Genomic DNA, 13,595 nt, shown 5'->3' on the forward strand with positions numbered 1-13,595 from the left:
GAATTTTGCTCCTGGATGCGATGAAGGCTCATGATTTTGACACCTCAATGAATACATAGTGTCTCATAAATAGTTTACAGATGAATGAAAGTAATTACCTGCCTCTTGCACCATAGTATAAATATGTAGTTTAGAGGCACTTTTGCTTTTAACATGGGTAGTTTTGCGCCTCAAGCCATATCGAAGTATCCAAACAGACTCACCTCCCAGCTAATAATATATTTACAGCTACCACTGGTTTGTTTTCTGAAAAGATCACTAACAAAACATAAGATTTTGATAATTCCTAAACCAAACACACTTTTTACCAAAATAAGGGCAGCAAACACCCAACTGGTGGTGGGAGGGTTCCGGGGTCAGAACCAGGAACAGCTCTTGCTCTTCTCCAGGTGTGGCTCTGCGGCTGTCAGTCCACAACCTCAGATCCCATTGAATTCAACAGGCATTTTTAATACAATGGACCAGTTGGAAAGAGTCTAGAGGATGGCCACAAAAGTGATCAGAGGGCTGGAACACCTCTCCTATGAAGACAGGCTGAGAGAATTTGGGTTGTACAGCCTGGAGAAGAGAAGGCTCTGGGGAGACCTTCTTGCAGCCTGCCAGTGCTTAAAGGGGGCTTAGAAGAAAGATGGGGACAGATATTTTAGCAGGGCCTGTTGCAATAGGACAAGGGGTAAGGGTTTTAAACTAAAAGAGGGTAGTTTTAGACTAGAGATAAGGATGAAATTTTCACAATGAGGGTGGTGAAACCCTGGCCCAGGTTGCTCAGTGAGGTGTTCGATACCCCATCCCTGGAAACGATCAAGGTCAGGTTGGACGGGGCACTGAGCAACCTGTAGTTGATGTAGTTGAAGATGTCCCTGCTCACTGCAGGGGGGTTGGACTAGATGGCCTTGAAAGGTCCCTTCCAACCCAAAGGTTCTACGATTTTACGTTTCAGTAAAGAGAACTGTACTGGGCTCTGTATTTAGGGGAAAATGGCCTCCTTGGGGAACAGTTGCATCACTGGATGTTAGACATTTAATTTATTGGCTAAATTAGCTGGCCACTCTCCCAAGACTCCTTGTACAGTTGAGAGATACTGAGTTTTACATTTAGTTTGCATATTAAAACACCTAAATTAAGGTGTCTTAATGTGTGAACTGAGTCCCACTTGACATTTATCAATAATCTCAAAGAGTTAGCTGCCTATTTCACTTCCCAGTCCTGGATTTGCTCTTTCTCCATAATTCACATATATTGTTTTATTTTCCATCTTTTTTTTTTTTTTCTTTTTTTGAGTTAACCAAGTAGGAACTCTACCCAAGTAGCTTTGCCATGTAAGGAACATGTCTGAAGTTCAATGGTGCAGTTTTCACCCTTCAAGAGCAGACAATTGAGTCTTATGGACAAGCATCTGGATGTTCTCTTCCTATTGATCGTTTTCCTTGCTTTTCTGAGTACCCTAAAAGTCATTTCAGACTCCCTGAATGCCTGCCTTTCCATAGCATCTTGCACTTTTGATAATCAAACCATACATTTCATGCTCACACAGTTACTAGAATTGATTAGTTTGTTTCCTTTGCAGAAAACCAAATCAAACCAAGCACAGTGAAACAAGGCAAAGAGAAATTACAACCAAAACAAAAGGCAAGGTTAGAATAATTATTAATTTATGAGTGAGGAAGAAACTGCAGGTACCATAATTGGGTGATTCATGAGGACCTGTGTGAAAAAAATTACTGGAAATAGAAGTCAGTGCACAATGAAATTCTTTAGAAGAGAAAGACGATTTCTAGAGTATGTAACAAGAGTATGCCCAAATCATGTGACAAGAGAAAAGCTAAACTGAAATAATGACCACAAACAATTAATTAAAATGCACTGAAGGACTGTTGTACACATTCTGAGAACACACCTCTTCTTTGTTCCCAAGACATGAAAGTACTTGAATCTGCTCCAGGTATTTGGTTATACCAATTATATCAGCCAAATGACTGATATAATTCTACTCCTTCTCTGCTAACCTGTAAACTACTGAAAGCAGAACCCATTGTTATCATAATTGAATAAGCTAGAACAGAATTAAATATAGTACTCCCAGTCAGTAGAACTATTTTGTAATTGTCTTCATATAAGATATACCAGGATCACTGATTTCTTTCCCATTATTTTTCTGGATTGAAAACCGATAGAGAAAAGTCCAAATGGTATAATTACAACAGCTGATCTTTCCTGTTCGCTTGAATAAGATTTCTCACTTGAGTTACAAATGAAACATTTTTTGTTTCCTTTCAAGTTTTTCCTCTATGTGTACCCTAAACAGTCTAACCTATCCGAGGTATGTAAATACATACCTCTACTCTATTCCTGTATAAATACATGCCTATACTTATACATAACTTCTACATCTAACTGGGTTATACAGTAGAGGCAAATTTTCTATCTGCTAAGTAATACAACATCTATTCGCTCTCAGAATATTGTGAAGAAATTTGTTACCATCTTTATATATGACACTGACGCTGTCACAGTCCCTGCAAAGCAAAAATTATCAAATGATTGAATCATAAAGAAGTTTCTGGACCTTTATATCACAAGCTTGCAGGATTGTGCCTTGTAACATACTTTTCTCACCCTTTGTCTAGGTAATAAGAATATCACAGACAATGAGAACTCCCAAACTTCCTTTTTGATATTTTAGTTATGGTTTATTTTGCCTGGGTACAGGGAATAATCTTTATGACCTCCACAGGTCCTTTTAGCCTTATTTTCTGTTTTTCCATAATTGTTCTACATTCCAACAAATATCACCAGTAAAAGAACATTGATTATATGCATGCAAATTTTCATAGTTATTTATTACTTCAGATGGGAGTGTAATTACTTGCCTACACATACTTGTGAGCAACACCACAGAAAAATTTCTCTTCCTACTAGGTCTTTAACCTTTTCTAGTAAGGGAGGGAGAAGGAATAATATGCTTAATTTATTTTCATATTTCTTTTTTAACCCATCTCTAAATTCTCTAAACCAATTAGTCTCCAACTTACAGCAACTTTATACATGGAGAAACTCATTGACTCTGTTGGAATTAACTCCTTACTTAGAGGAGTAAGCAAAAAGAATGAAGATCTGCAGACAAGATTTTCCCAAATATGGTTAAAACCCACATTCTTCCCAAAATGTCACTTCCTGTGATGACTACTGTAATGACTGTGATGGAGGTAGAGACTAAACCAGCAGTGTTGGAGATTTGATGCATATCTCTATATGTCTGGAAGCTGAAACTGATGATACTGGACCTCTACCGTAAATTTTCAAGTAGTGATGGCAGCTTCAGGTCTGTCAAATGACAGCTTCCCATTTCTTCTTGTACCCTCCCAGCCTTTAGACAAAGACAGATGCACCACACTTGTTCTCCAAGGAGCTGATCCAAAGGCAAGCAAAGGGGAATTATCTTGTCTCTAGCAGTTCAGATTTTGCACTACAACCACTGTGATTTTGGGCTTTCCTATGTCCACTTCCTATGGTTTCCTGGGTATTTTCACCTAACATGTTTCATGTGTCTAAGATGTCAGAAATACTTCTGACGTCTTCCTATGTCTCATTATAAACTTTATAGGTTTTGGGTTTTGGTACTTTACTATAGGCTGTTGGGAGATTATGCATTTTGTAGCTTACACAACATAGAGTTGTGAGCAGCATGTACACATTTACTTTTTCTGGATTAAATTTATATGGTTTTTGGATCCTGGGGATAGTGCTGGTCCAGGTGTGATGGCACTGGTGGTTCCTTCCCAGTCTACATTCCATTTAATTCCTTCGCCTTCTCACTCTGCAAAAAAATCTCTCCAGGAAGAAAAAAAAGTAAAAAAAAAAAATTGAAAACACCCGCTGTTCATTACCAGGGGAATGATCATGATAGCTCTCCATGCTTCACTAGCATTTCCTTTGTCCTTCTTTATCATGTACTCTACCTCTATTTTCATCTATTGATACCCCTCATGTTGCCTTTTCACTGACTTCAGATTGTAACCTGCCCAGATCAAGGCATATATCTTTATGTATCTTCACTTTTGACAGGAAGGCATCCAGTAGTTGGGAACTTACTGAATAGTAATATAATTTCCTTTGGTCCCTTTCATACTGACCAAAATTTCCCAGACGTATGCAAATCCTTGTGAGGCTGGATTGTATTTATTATTCAGTGTTATTTTTTCTCTGTATACATTGTGGGCAGTCTCAGAGGGGTTCAATATGAAACAAGAGACGGACTTTGTTAAACCCTGATATTGTTATTGAATCACACCTTTGCTGCAAGATTTCTTTTTCAGTTACTCCAAAAGCTTGAACAAAATGCGGCTTCTGTCTTGCTGTTCAGGAGTATGAAACGCAATGTGTTAACATGCCCCTTAAAAGAGTATGAACTGGGTTTTTATAATGTATTTATTTCCTTTGTTTCCTCCACTAGATCATAAGGTCCCATGGGGTCTAATAAGGAATTGCCTGACTCACCACTAGAACAATTTCCAGGAGAGATTATGGAATTTGCACACTGGAAGAAATTAAGTTATTTAATTCAGTCATTTCTCATTCTCAGAAGATTTGAAGGAGTAAACAAGGAATAAATGTCTCTCAAGAGTATCCACATTGGCGTCACTGTGGTTACATCAGGAAAGAATTTGACCCAAGATCTGTTATAAGTTATCTTCTACTACAGATGTGCCTTTTCCACTGAGATAACTCTATTTATAAACAATAGAAAGCAAGACAGTGGGGAGGACAGGAGTCTGAATATGAAGGGGCAGCTTGCTTCTGAGCTGTGTTACAAATCTTGCTCTGGAGAGTGTTTAGCTTGCAATGTCATCATTTATTTTGTTTTGTTTTGTTATGTTTTATTTTGTTTTGTTTTCCATCTGTAAAAAGAACATAAAATCTGCTTACCCTCAGAGCTACCATGAAACCTAAATAGTAACTTGTAAACTCCTTCGAGGGAACTTAATATATGTGTAACAGAATTTAATAGAAGTTCTTAAATTATCATACAGACTTGAGGTCAGTTGCTATTTTCAGTTGTTTAATGTCTGTCTGTTTTGTTTGCTCTGTTTATCTTTTAAGAAACAAGTCAAAATTCCTGAAAAATGTTACTGACAAGGCAACCGTTGGCCTCAGGCTTTGCCTGAGTAAGTCCCACCAAAAACCCTGTTCTACAGCTTCGGGTTCCTTTAAGACTTAAGCATAAACCCATAGCCAGAGGTTGTTTCAAGGTCTGTGTCCCATTTCAGTCCCACTTCGGTGGTGTTGCGAGATTAGTTAAAAACTACCAGATCAAAGGAATATGTTACATTTTTTTCTTTTGTGAAAACAGACTTGGAGCCCTGCATTTATTACTGAGAAACCTCAATGCTCAAGACACCTGCTACCAAATCTTCTTCTTATCTTCTTCCATGTAACCAAATTCTCTCTCCATTTTCAAAGGAATGCAGACTCCAAAACACCAAAAAGACATGCTGACAAAAATGTCTACTTTCTCTGTATCCATGGCAACTAGTTATCCCAGTGATCTTTACAGATGTCTTTTTCACAGGCCCACAAATCTCATAATGGGGCAAATATCACCCCTCTCCATGGGTGGCAAAAGTGACAATGAACTGTTCAGCTATACAGCTCAGACAGGTTCCTTACCTACAGCCCTAGTTGAAAACCAGGGTTCGCCGTTAATGTTTGCGGGGAAAAAAATATTATATATAATATTTTAGATCTATTATATTTATAAATATATAAAATATATTTCTTTCTATCCAGCTCCTCCATCACCACACCAATTATAGGGTTAGTTAATATTGTTAATTAAATCTATTCAAATAGGTAGGGCACAGCTGATAGGGCTCCACCCTGGTGTCCTTAGTCAATCACTTTTTATGCGTAAGTTGTGCCTGTGAAAGGGAGGATCCATTCGGGTAGTATCCGGTAGAGGAAGGTAAGGCTTTCTGGAAGAGGAACACATCTTTCTGGTTCTTACTCCACTTCTTTCTTCTCAAACTCTGTCTTAACTCTGCAGACTTCAGCCAGTATTTTTACTATGCTTTTCCCAGAAATTACTTTGATCCCAGCCACTTAAGGAATAAGATTTGGAACACTGCAATATATGCAAAGCCTTCTCGGCACTGGTGGAATAACCTCCCTTTTCCCCCTCTCTCAGCTCGGAGTGTTAATGGAAGACAGAGCTGACGAAGAAAAGTGCATGATCTCTTCTCCTAAGCAGGGAGGGAAGTGAGTAGAATAGTGTGGTGGTGGGGTAGGACAATGACAGTCGTTTCGGCTGCCACCAGCGATAGAAGTGGGGGGTACCAGCTGCTGCCAGGCGAGGCTGCCTCCAGCAGTACCCCATGATCTCACATAACCCATGTCCTGAGTGATGCCAGATTATCCACAGCTGGTGAGCTTGGCACTACCTCAGGGTCTGGCAGCTTGTAAGTGTCATTCTGTCCTCCAGCACTGTTGGTATAAAATTTCCCAGTTTTTTGAGTAATTTCACAGAGTCTCTCTGCTTCCAGAACAGCAAAGAGGTGATTTTCTCATAGATGAATAACCAGTCCTTTTTATTATATTTAAAGAAAGTTAAAAAAAAAACCCACAACAAACCAGCTCACCACTGCATTTCCCAGATTATTGGCTTTGTATTCTTCTGTATAATTAGACAAAGAAATGTTTCAAAGATTTTGCCAAACTGAAGTTTCCCTTTAAAACTCTCCAAAGCTCACCTAAGGCCAATTGGTTGGCAACACTCAAAGGATTCTGGAGATTTGCTTGGATGAGGTTTTCTTGGCAGGTAACAATGCGAGTACAGCAGTAAGTGTGAGCTTAGAATAAATATCCTGTGACGGTAAAGAAATAAACAGCTTTAAAAGAATAAAAAAGGTTTATACCTGTCTAATTATAGATAACAGCTCTTGTCATTTAAAAGATGATCTTTGCCGTGTATAAAATGTTCAAGGAAGAAAAATTATTTAGTATTAACCTTTCCTTTTGAGGTGTGTTTCACATGAGACGTAGACAAGAGCCTTTCACCCTCTTGAGGACAGTTGTTCCAAAGATTGAATTTTTGCATAAATGCGAAGGTCTTCATTCTCTTTTCACCTCTGAGACAGATCATGGTCAAACAGTGACTTGTGTTTGTACTTGTGTCTACTTTTTTCCCCACCAAAATAGTAGGAGTAAGGACAAAGTTTGAATTTATAATTTGTGTGGCTCATTCCTAAGGTGGTCAGAAGGTGAACTAAAGCGCTTGAGTGATGCCGAACATCCAAACCCAGTGAAATCCTCTCTGCTGGCCTCTGGCAAAAAAAGACTAGCTCCAAGTTCTAAAATACACAATTTATGTTTGACAAATGCAAAGCATATGCACTTAATCTTTTGAGAGCTAAATCCTGCTATCTTCAGCTTACCTTTTTCTACTGTTATGCTATAATACACACTGTTCCACTCAAAGAAAAAACACTGCTTCTGTTTCTTTCACTTTTATTTTTTAATATAATCTAGGATTAACTTGGTAGATAAGACGTGAAATATTTCAAATATTTTTTCCAATGTTCTCTTTCATAAATCAAGCTGATATTTTTAATAGTTCTTTGAAAACAGTGTTGCTCTTAGTACATCTTAAATCTCTGAAAATGTCATCCCATAAAACAACTGACTTTACTGATAATAACGTACCAGTAGAAAATGCTATCGTAGTTTATATAATTATCATTACATGAACAATGGATTCTAAATAGTCATAACACAGTGTTGCATAACTTTATACCAAGGGCAGCAGTTATCTAGGGAAAGGTAATGGAAAATATTAGGGTGGGCCAACTGCTGATAAGTTTGACCACAGTTTATATTTCTTCACATACAGCCCTAGCTGAGTCACTTGGACGATACATGTAGAATTCCTCTGCTCTAATTTCAGTTGTTTTAAGCCTAAGATTAGGTTTTCTTTTGGTGTTTTTTCTAATCAGTGGAAGAAAATATTCATCTTCAGAGGATAATTCATCTTAGAAACACTCTAGCAGTGCGCTCCGGAGGTGTCTGTTTTTCTTCACACACCGTAAAAGACATGTAGAAGAATTTAGCTCAGATTTACATATAGAATGTTTATACTGTTAAGGTGAATGAATACCACGTTAGACAATGCAAGGTGCATCTCAGTACAGCAGTGGGAAAATCTGGATAAAGGAACAAATTCTTAGTGTAACAGCTGGTCTAGATGACATATGCTGAATAAATAGATTTTGTTTAAATAATTCCAAAATCTGTTGGGAGCAGAACTGGAAGGAAAAAGCCTTTCCTTTTTCTCTCCTCAACTTCCCTTTGTACTCGGTCTTTCATGCCTGCTTTGTATAGAAGACATTTTAAGGATGACTTTTTTTTGAGTGATTTGACTTTTTTCCTTGTGCATGATCAAGTATTCTATTTTCCAATGTAGAATGACTTCCTTTGCTGTTTTTTCTCCCCTTTGTGTTTTTTCTCCTCTTTATAACTTTGGAATTTTGGTTTATTTTTCTTTTCTACTCTCTTAAGGCCTGATTTCAAAGGAGATTATTGAATCTGTGTCACAAGTTTGCTGCCTAGCTCGAAGCACCCACAGAACCACCATTTCTGTAACAGGAGCTCTTACAAGATACCTTTACTCTGAAATGTCAATTACTTTTGAAAATCTAGTCCCCATACCCAGGCCTTGCTTAAGCTGTTATTTATTTCAGTATTTACCTAGATTTATGAAAGAACAGAGAACACCTATCTCTTATTCTCTCTCTCTGAAAGGCTTTGTATATAGTATGCCCTTTAAAAGTTATTGTGCATGGCATAATTCAGTTTAATATGCTGGCTTGTAACATTACATTTTACATTATTGCCTGAAGGTAATATGACCTTGAAGGTGGTATTTTGAACTAATAAATGAGGAGAGGAACTGAAAATCAAACTGAATTCTGTAAGCCAACAGGATGGATTTTAAGCTCAAACCTTTATTTTCATACATGAAAAATACAGAAGTATAACATTCATGTATTTTCATGTTTTCTTGATTTCCCAAGGAAACAAATTTTGTGCAAATTCTTGTCTATTCCCTCTTGTCTGTGTATGGGTGCATAAATCCATTTTTTCATTTCTTTTTTCACTCCCTCTCCTTCACCCGATAATCTTGAGTCAGCAACATTTGACAGAGGTGCTCTAGTCTCAAAGCTGCAAAGTCCTATATGTTTTGTGAAAATGGTGTGCCGAGTACAAGAAAGATGTCAAAATAATTATTTTCATGGAGAGGGGGACAGGTAGGACTTACCCACTTTATTAAATGGAGTGAACGAATGAGCAGTGAATTAGTACACAGGGTCTTGCCATCCAAAAAACCACGTCTCTGCTTTTGTACCTTCTCTTGCCAAAAATTTGGCAGAAATGAGAAGGAGGCATGATGCGCTAGGGACAGGATAAGGACATGGGAGGATGTTGTGAGTACTGTTAAGAGGATTTAAATACAGAGAGCGTAAATGAGGGTATTGCAGTAAAGGCACCATGAGAAAATAGGACACAAATCTATGTACAAATTGTTTTTTTCTATAGTCCTGGTGACATAGTGACTCCATGTTGGTAGAATAAAACAGGCTCTGTTCTCAGTGGATTTAAAATGAGGTCCATTCCTTGAACTCAGTGAACTTCAGCTACGTGGCTGCCTAAAATCTGGTTTTATATCTAGCCACTATCTGGGACTCTCAAGACAGCCCTAGGCAGTGGAAAAAAGAGGATAAGGGACCGTAAGCAATTTCAGAATAAGCTCTTTGTCACTGTTATTCTGCCAGTGTTGCTTGCTTTGTTTGGTTTTGGGTTTTTTTTTGTTTTGTTTTGTTTTGTTTTTTCTCTTGGTGCTTGTCCAGACATTTTGGGTATGAAGGGAGCCTTTCAGCTGCCAGAAGTGGCAGGTTAGAGAGAAAGTGTTTTGCTCCTGGACACTTAATTTGAAGTGAAGGACAGGAACAAGGTTTGCGTGAACCTCCATGGAGGGAGGATGATTAGAATGGTTTTAGTCCTAGGTGTAATTTTAAAATTGCATCAGAAGATTCTGCAATGATTAATATACATACTTTCTTCCTTGTTAGGAAATTTGTCTTTTCTCTGGAAGAGCAGTTCTTTTGCAGTGCTGCCAAGTCAGATCCATCCTTAGGTACATGAGGCACCCCCCTCAGCTTCCAGAATATTGAATTTAAACGTGTGTATCATGGGCTTCATATGAAATTCGTCTATAATCCATATTGTGGATTCGGCTGAAATCGGGACTCTGTTTTCTGAAGTACATTTCACAAGATGTACAAGGCGGATCCTTCCACAGGGAGCTTGCAGGTTTTTTTCACTGTTACAAGAAGAAGTTTGAGACAGAGATGTAGGGATCGATCGTGTGGCTTTTCATAAGCAGTCACTGTGGTTTGCCTGTGGTTTGACTTGCTGAGGAGCTGCACAGCTAGACCGGCACCATTCATAGCCCGCGGTAACATGTCCCAGCCCTCAGCTGGACTCAGTCGCTGAGGATCAGAAAGTGGGTAAAGAAGGCTGCATAGCCACTGGTCAGCCCTCTGCCCAGAGGGCAGAGTTTGTTCACGTCTGCTCCGAAAGACCACCTACACCCTATGGGAATACAAGCTTCAGCCGTTGAACAGGCAGCTGTCGAGGCTAAGCTAGTTCTTAGTTCGGAGTTCTACTGAGTGTACTCAGTGGAGAGGTAGCAGTACACTTAGTGTGATTCACCACCCCCCCCCCCCCAAAATGGAATTATCCCGTCCCTGGAAAGTCTCTTCATGAACTACAGAGGAAGCTTTGCTTAGCTGAATAGGGTGAAAGGGTAGGTCTTAGCCATCTAAAGGTAAACCAATCCTGAAATCATCATCATCATCATCATCATCATCATCATCATCATCATCCAGTAGATGAATGACTGTACTTTGTGTTTGCTCAAAAGGCAGTGACAAGGGATGGGGGTTTCCAAGGATCATCAGCATCATCCAGCCCATCGGAGGGGAGGTGACTAGCTGAATAAGATGAAGTACTCTTCTGCCCATGCTATGAACAGGGCATAAGTAGTTACCCAAGATCAGATACCAAGCTTTACACCACTTAATGTTAACTGAGATGAATCCCATAGAATTTACCAAACCTGAATTCAAGTCTGCAGGTTGAATTTAAGTGCAGGTGTGGGAAGGGAAGGCAGTTTGTGCTTTCCGCAAGGTACCCTATTTTCAATACCACCCATTAGCAAGACAATCACTTTTCAGTCTGGCCCACGTGAAATCTTACTCTTTAAAACTATCTGTTGGTATTACTGATTTCTGACATACTACAAACCAGGAAAATTTGCCCACTAGAAGTTCGTTACTTGCAGTGTCTGAGCCACCTCTTTCAAATCTAGCTTGGGCATCCCTACGACACAGGGCAACGGAGACGTACCGTCAGTGCTGGAGGAGACTCCTGCTGTGCAGTTTCACACTCAAGTCACATTGACTTCTGTGGGCAGATTTCACCCAGCAGGAGTTGCTGGCTGTTCCATGGTTTACAAATGTAAGGGGATTGTGCACGTGGGCCTTCATTACATTTAATTTTTTTGGTCTTTTTTTTTTTTCTTCTCTTATAAATTGTTTGTTTCAAATATGTTTTTCCAGGCAGGATCAGGCAACATTCTCATTGATAATGAATTCTTTCCAATCTCCATCACTCACTTATTTTAATAACTCAGGCAAATTATTTGACTCTCTTCTTTTCTATGTCAACACATCAGTGCTTCTAGCACAACAAATTTATAATGCCTTTTTAAATGGGGTTGTTTTTTAGCTCTGCCTGATATTACCACAAAAACAGCCACCTGGTATAAACGAATTTGAAACACAGTGCTATGAAATATTTATTCCATGTCTATACTTTCTTTTCTGCAGTATAAGGAATTTATTGCATTTCTCTAGGTTGGTTTTCAGTATCTATTGCCATCCCAGGGTTTGGAAGACAACTGATGTTGAAGAAATAATAAGAAATAAGAAAGCTTTCCCTATTCTTATCAAACTCATTTAATTTAAGCGAGCAAGGCTAGCAGGTGGTTCTCAGAAGATCTCATTAGCCACTTTGATTGTCTCTAACACCTCTTGTAAGCAAATGTCTCATTACCATGAATATTTACATATCCTTTACTTTTGTACAGAGTGCCGTACAACAGTGGACTATAAACCTATTACTACATGTCTTCAGATTTACATGGTAAATACAGTTCCTACTGCGTGGACAGACACTAGCTATCAAAGACAATAAAATCTAATAGCACTCAATGTGATCTTGATTTCCATCTTTAGTATTCTGATTGTATCACTAAACTTTTCAAACCCCAGTTTTTGAGCCTTATGGAGCTGTTCTAGTGAATCACAGTATTCATACAATGAGATCCCCATCTGGCAAAGGAAAAAATCTGGGGTTAGAGTGGAAGAAAGAGAGAGGGAAATGGAAAGGATTCCTTTTTTCCAGCTCCCACTATTAATTAACAAGCATTTTTTGCAGCAATATTTTATTCTAGTGGATCTGCCCAAGCTGGGAGTTTTTTAGCTAATAGGATCAGGATTTTATATGGTTATTAATTGACATTATGTGATCTGATGCTCCATCCTTTAATTTGAAAGAATGATTATGAACTCCTTGTCATATGGCATCCTTATAACATCATAACAGTGTTGTTTGAGACTGACCTAATTCTTCAAACGTTATATTGCTCAGAACTGTCCTATCCACCACACATAGTAGCATCTGGCTTGTGAGAAAACATGGGGCTTGATTCCCTGTCACTGAAGCTGATGGAAAAGATACACCAAGTTCATTCCCTGTGAGCATGCATTCTTCACTGATGGAAACCTGCTACTATCACCAAAGCTTGATAAAACCCACACTGTTTTTACAAGTTGATCACCCAAACCTCATTATATTGTACTTGTGTGCCAGGCTGAAACTATGACACTTTGAAGTATTATCTGCTTTTACTGAAGATCTTATTTTTCCTGGCACATAGTCAAAGAGAGACTATATCAACAGAAAACCACTGAGAAAACCATGGAGCTTGCGGCTTTTAACAGTTGGTAAGATTATGTGCTCGACCTCAACATCAAATGCAAATAAGTAGTGGAGATGTTTAGATTTTTCTTTCTTTTCCTGTTGAGGTAGAAGATGATTCCTATTTGAGATTCCTTCATTAAGTGTTTTTTTTAAACATTACTCAGAAATTTGAGAGATTGTTCTGAGTACTTCTGTACACTGCCTAAGTCTTTTACGTTTACGAGCTTGTAAGATGATGGTTTACAGAATTACAGGAGGGCTTATGCCTCTTGAAAGGCAGTCGTAGCTTGTCATGTCTCTGAGACAGTGACCAGAACGAAGCAGGAGCTGGTCACCTTTGTTGTATTTACAATAACACACGGGACATGAATTTTTTATCCTAAGAGAACACAGCTCCCTTCCACAATCCCATCACCTCCTCTTTCTCCATGCATGTAACAGAAGGTTAGTTCTTTATCACTCAGGTCTTTAGTTCAAAGCTTGTAACCTGAAGCCTG

The 13,595-nt window shown here is 38.7% G+C and overlaps 1 protein-coding gene across 3 annotated transcripts in view; it reads left to right on the forward strand.

Moving 5' to 3' along the window:
* The window catches only part of ADCYAP1R1 (ADCYAP receptor type I), a gene marked incomplete at its 5' end in the record, with an annotated part of 110,533 nt that overhangs the window by 40,553 nt on the left and 56,385 nt on the right, over positions 1 to 13,595 (forward strand). The gene's annotated exons all lie outside the window — the stretch shown is intronic.

The sequence above is a fragment of the Phaethon aethereus genome, assembly GCF_964289735.1.
Source record: "Phaethon aethereus genome assembly, chromosome: 2".
NCBI classification, from domain to species: Eukaryota; Metazoa; Chordata; class Aves; order Phaethontiformes; family Phaethontidae; genus Phaethon; species Phaethon aethereus.